Source organism: Chiloscyllium plagiosum, unplaced genomic scaffold, assembly GCF_037043375.1.
Source record: "Chiloscyllium plagiosum isolate Xiang-an unplaced genomic scaffold, Cpla_swu_hap1 HiC_scaffold_10, whole genome shotgun sequence".
Taxonomy (NCBI): domain Eukaryota; kingdom Metazoa; phylum Chordata; class Chondrichthyes; order Orectolobiformes; family Hemiscylliidae; genus Chiloscyllium; species Chiloscyllium plagiosum.
The window spans coordinates 53,053,587-53,059,703 of NW_028270148.1; positions in this window are offsets into that span (position 1 = coordinate 53,053,587).

Consider the following 6,117-nt stretch of genomic DNA (forward strand, 5'->3'; position numbering starts at 1 on the left):
ATGAAGGATTTAAAATCATATCACAGATGTAGATGAATGGGGCCTGAACAAATCGTGGATTAGGAGGAAACTCATTCAGTGGAGAAAAAAAGTCTACTAGGAACTGTAGATTTTAAGGTGAACAAAGAAATAGGTTAAGGACTTTAGGAAGGCATTGCGGTAAGGAAGGAGTTGAGATAAGATCAGATGAGATACCTTAATCCTGGATATGATAATTTAATATTCCATAATATTACTGTGATCCATGGGCAGATAGGAATAGGACTCAAACAGTACTTCAGCTCAGCCAAGCAGAGACTTTCCTGCCATGACAAGAGAATCACTGTCATGAGCAATTCAACCCATGATAAGAAATTGGAAGTGAGAAGTGTTCTGAAAAAGACAGAGGTTAGTGAATGTGGGAAGAAGTACTAATGAACTTCAATAAAAACGTAGTAAAAGTAAAGCAAGCCGGAGGATACAGTTCCAAAGAATTATGAAAGCTGGAGAAAGTTAGGGTGAGACTTGATAAAGATTTCCCATCTGTGAAAGCAAAGGAAAAGCTCTAACGTTCTTGCGGAGGACAAAATGATCCAGTTCAGAAGAGAATTGTGAAAATAGGAAAGAAATTAGAAGGAGACAGAACAAAGAGAAAAGGAATATGGATTAGGGGAATAGTTGGTTTCCAATAATTTGCGTTTCTAGTCCTTGTAAACAGTGAAGGAAGAAAACCTTTTTTGTTCAAACGACAGGTACAACAAAATATAACTGGGAACTAATAAGCAGGACAGCTATGATATAGATTTGGCTTATATTGCTGAAGACAGTTCATGCAAACATGTTGCATGAAGTGGGGGAGATTGCACAAAACACAATGATATTTGTAGGATTAATCTGTGAAAAGAAAGGCAGGATCTCAATTAGAATCCTTGCACAGCAAATCAGCAGTGGAAGCAATGTTGAGGAAAGAGAGGTAGTTGTTAAAATAAGCCTTGGCAAATAATCTGAGAAAAGAAATTCATGACCAGATGAAAGACAGTAAATAGGGGACAGGCTAGAAAATTATGGTAAATAACAGGATTTAAATGTTAATTTTATTTGAAAAAGACAATTACTTAAACACTGCGCCCAAGAAACAAAATGGATATCTGAAATTAAAAGAAAACACTGAAAAATCACAAGTTTACTTTCTCATCCACCAAAAGAAATGGCAGATTAGATAAGCCATCAGAAGTGGAACAAAAATATAACCAAATCTGTTGGCAGCTTTGATGAAAGAAAACAGATTCTCCAAACACATATTAAGTCAATAGTTCAAATAACATGTAACCTACTTAACAGAAAAGCAGGAAACAGGTGTTTTAAAAGATCTCAGCAAGGCGGTAACATTCATCAATCGTCAGTAATCAAATAAAGACAAATAGCTATAATTTTTAAGGTCAAACACAGACTTCGCAAACAGTGCAAATAACAAGATTTATTTTCAGATTCCTAACATTACCAAAGCAGATTATGTTAACTGTGTAAAAAGTGTTTTATCACTGTATTACGTTGTAAAGTGCAACTAAATTAATTGGAAATTAGATTTACTGACTAGCATATTAATACTTGCAGTAATCTATTTAAAGCAACATTAGTCAGAAAAGCCGGGACGAAACACTGCAATAATTCTTCAAGTCAATCACAAACAATCAGCTTCCTCCTTGTTTAGTGTCTTTACCATGTACCATTCTACCAGCATGCAAAAGCAGTTATGAATAGTATGCTTACATTTATTCATCTCACTTGCCGGGCAAATTATTACAGGAAATTGGCAAATGTTTGGCACTTTCCTCTCAATTATTATTTAAAATTTATCAAATAAATAACCGCATGGATATAATTACTTGTTCTAACAAGCCCCTAGCATAGTACGATTATAAAAGTTTTTTTTGAATTTATCAACTTACATTGGTGGAAATAAGTTGAAAGCAGTATATCCATTTGAGCTCAAGAGGGTTATAAATCAAATAATCAGATGAAAATGATGAATTTGGCCTTCTGACTGCAAATAATTACTATATTTTAACAGGTTCTGTAATTTTGTAAGTTGTCAAACAAATACAATAATTTATTGTGAATGCGACATCAACAGCAGGACACAGTTATAGTGAGTGCACATCCTTCCTGTCCCCACCCTGTCCCATGCCTGTTGCTCCTGTATCTCTCATTTCCCCATCAAACTGCTGTTTCCCTTTATCTTTTTGCTGTTTGAATAAAAATCCCTACTTATTTTTTGCGGTAATTAAAAGTCAGAAAATAATTTCAAGATTGCTGCTGTGAAGATATGGTTCCACAATAACACTCTCTGATTTGATCTTATTAATACATTACAAATAACTAACATTTCCTGTGGGAGGAGGTAAGGTTGCATGGATAAAGAAAGCTTTACCCAGTGAGACAAGGAAACAAAAAATTATTAGCACGACTACATTGTAGTGTGTAGAATCAAAACTACAACTTTTTGCGGTGGAATGATGCATGTTTAACTTTTACACAACACCAAGTTATAGTCCAACAGGTTTATTTGGAGGCACTAACTTTCGAAGCGCTGCTCCTTCATCAGGTGGTTCTGAAGCAGGATCCTAATCTTTAGCAAAAGATTATAGTGTTGTGCAGCTGAAATGATATATTGAACAAATGTAGATTTAAGTCTTTCATCTTTTAGAATGGATTTGCTATGTAAATCACAGAACTTCTTTTAAGTCACATTCTCAAGATAACTTCAGATTTTATAACAAAAGGTTCCATCTCAGCTCAGACAATGTATTAAAGTTATGAAGTTAAAGTGTGTTTGTATCCCAATCTTGAGTCAGACTGGTTCTATTTCTTAAGTGGAATTTACAAGATAATATATGGATTGACTGCCTGTAGGCTATGCATTTTTTGAGTAAAATAGAATATATTTGCAGAATTATATTTGCATATACAAATTCACCACATAAACGTGTGCGCACGTGGAGAAAGAGAGACAAAGTGAGTGTGTGCGTAAGTGCATGTGAGAGAGTGCGCGCGCCAGCTTGGTAAAGTATATGCGTGACAGTGATGGGGTATAAGCCTGTGAGATGGTGCATGCATAGGTGAGAGTGTAGGGGGTGTAATGTGTGTGCAATGAGAGAGGGCCTGCATGAGTGTGACAATATGTAACAGTGTGTGTGAGTGAGTGAGTGAGAGTGTGTGTGTGTATAGTGCAGTGGGGTCACCTGAAGTGTGACATGAACCCAAGGTCGTGGCACATGAACACGACGCAGTTTATCGGCTCCAGGAAAGTACTGGACAACAAAGGGTTCCCTGTTGGTTGCATCCAGTGTCTGTCTCCTGAGGAGGTCATTATGGTTTCTTGCTGTGGCGTGTCAGAACTGGCGACTGATGAGTTGAGTATTGTACCCTGTTCTTATGAGGGCATCCTTCACCACCTTCAGGTGTCCGTTGCATTCGTCCTCATATGAACAGATCCTGTGTATTCATCGGGCTTGTCTGTTGGGGTTGGCTGTTTAAATAAGTTTAGGGTGGAGGCTTGAGAAGTGTAGCATTGTGAGGTTATCCGTGCGTTTGCGGTCGAGTAAGGTGCTGAGGTGCCCATCCTTGATGGATGATGCGTGTGTCCAAGAATGAGACAGATACTAAAAGAGTAGTCCATGGTAAGTCTGATGGTGGGATGAAACTCATTAATATCATTGTTTAGTTGTTTCAGTGACACCTTGCCATGGGTCCAGGAGGAAAATGTTCTCAAAATTTCTGGTGTATAGGTTGGTTGGAGGTCCTGTGCAGAAAAGAAATCTTGTTCGAACCTGTGCATGAAAATATTGACATAGTGGAGTGCAAATTTGGCCCCCATGGCTGTTCTGTGTGTCTAGATGAAGAACTGGTTGTCAAAGGTGAAAACGTTGTTGGATAGGATGAAGTGGATGAGTTGTTGAATGGTGCTTGGAGATAGGCAGTTGTTGGTATTGAATAGAGGCTGTTGCCATGATGCTGTCATCGTGGGGGATGCTGGTGTGGAGTGCTGAAACGTCCATTATGACGAAGAATGTTCCCATTTCGACTGGTCGGTGGATGTTGAGTTTCTTCAAGAAATCGGTAGTGTCGCGATAGTGGGGGTTCCGCGTACAATGGGTTTCAAGATGCCTTTGACATAGCCAGAGAGGTTTTCGCACAGGGTCCTGATGCCTGGTATGATGGGACATCCTGGCGTATTGGCTTTGTGTATCCTCAGATGCCATTAGAAGTCCCCTACCCGAGAAGTACGTGGGATGAGAGTGCGCAGAGAACTCTGAAGGACTGGATCAAATGTCTTGATCAATGTGTTTCGTTCATGGGTGTGTTTTTTGGTTGGTGGTTGCCTGTAGTGTTCCTGGTTGTTCAGTTGTCGGTACGCCTCCTTGCAGTAAACTGTTCTATTCTAAATGACAATGGCTCCTCCTTTATCTGCTGGTTTAATGCCAAAGTTGCGATTGGTTTTGAGAGCATGGATGACATTGTGTTGTGATCAGGTGATGTTTTACTTTACCTTGTGGGTGCGGCTGATGAATCTTGCATTTACACATTTCCCGACTCTGAGCACATGTCAAGTCCAGGGTAGTGGACCTTTGGTGAGGTCCAAATCGACGACTCTTTTTGATTGCACCTCTACGGATCTCTGTGATGATTATTCTGGTTCGTCGGTTGGCTCATTGGGATCACTGTTGTCATCTTGAAACAGATATACTCACTCTGTCTCTTTCTCCTGCATGCACACACAAATATAATTTTATGGGGTGAATTTATACTTGTAGAATTATTTCTGAATATACATTCTATTTTGCTCAAAAAATGCACAACAGGCAGTCAATCCATATAATATCTTGTAAACTCCACTTCAGAAATAGAACCAGTCTGACTCAGGATTGGGATACAGACAGACTTTAACCTCACACCTTTAATACATTGTGAACCGAGATGGCACCTTTTGTTATAAAACCTGAAGTTATCTTTAGAATGTGACTTAAAAGTAGTTCTGGGATTTACATACTAAAGAACTGAAAATAGCAAACCCATTCGAAATGATGAACGACTTAATAGCAATCTACAAATGTTCAATATATCATTTCAGCTGCATGAAACTGTAAGCGTTTGCTAAAAATTCTGTCTTATAATCCTGCTTCAGAACCACCTGATGAAGGAGCAGCGCTTTGAGAGCTAGTGCCGCCAAATAAACCTGTTGGACTATGACCTGGTGTTGAGAGATTTTTTAACTTTGCCCAGCCCAGTCCAACACCAGTTCCTCCAAATCATATTTAACTTTTAATATACTCTGCTCCCTACTCCTGATACATAATATATGTTAGTACTAGTTAGAGATCCATGGAAAAAGTGCAAACAGATGCAAATGCAACTCAACTTTGACTTGCTCTTTAAAAAAAAAGTATTTATATTGCAACTTCAGAAAAGCACCCTGTTCTATGCTACCCAAGACAACTACATCTGAAGAAGAATCCCTAATTATGTACAGGTCATTTTGCTATTATGTGTGTTCCATAACGTGCATTCACTATAACGCGATTAATGAATTTCTGAAATACGGTCTTTTAAAATACATGTTGGCTGTAACGCGATTACATCACCAACACTTTAAGTACTGTTTCTAAAGTGCAATTTTTCTGTATTGCAGGGTTGCACAAAAACACAACTATCACTTCATGGAAGAACTACCTGCATAATAAAAACATGTTGGAGAAAACTCAGCAGTCTGACAGTATCTGTGGAGAGAGAGAGAGAGAGAGACAGAGTTAATGTTTTGAGTCTGAAATGACTGCTTCAGAACTTTATGATATGCAGTTTGTAGCCAAATAGGAACTGGGTAAAGAATGCCCAATCTAATTTCATAGAGGAGCACTGTAGTCAGCAGACAGTTTCTCACATCTCACCCGCGGCACATGAATGAATAGACACTGATAATCTACAATGTAATCCTATTTCTCTACTTAAGAAATGAAAGTCTAGGACTGGATATCTGAACTTTTACACTTTAGTACAACTATGAGAGATTCATATGGCTCAATCAGAAACTGTGTAAAACTTTTCATTAAAATATAATAACTAATAATGGTGAGATCCAAA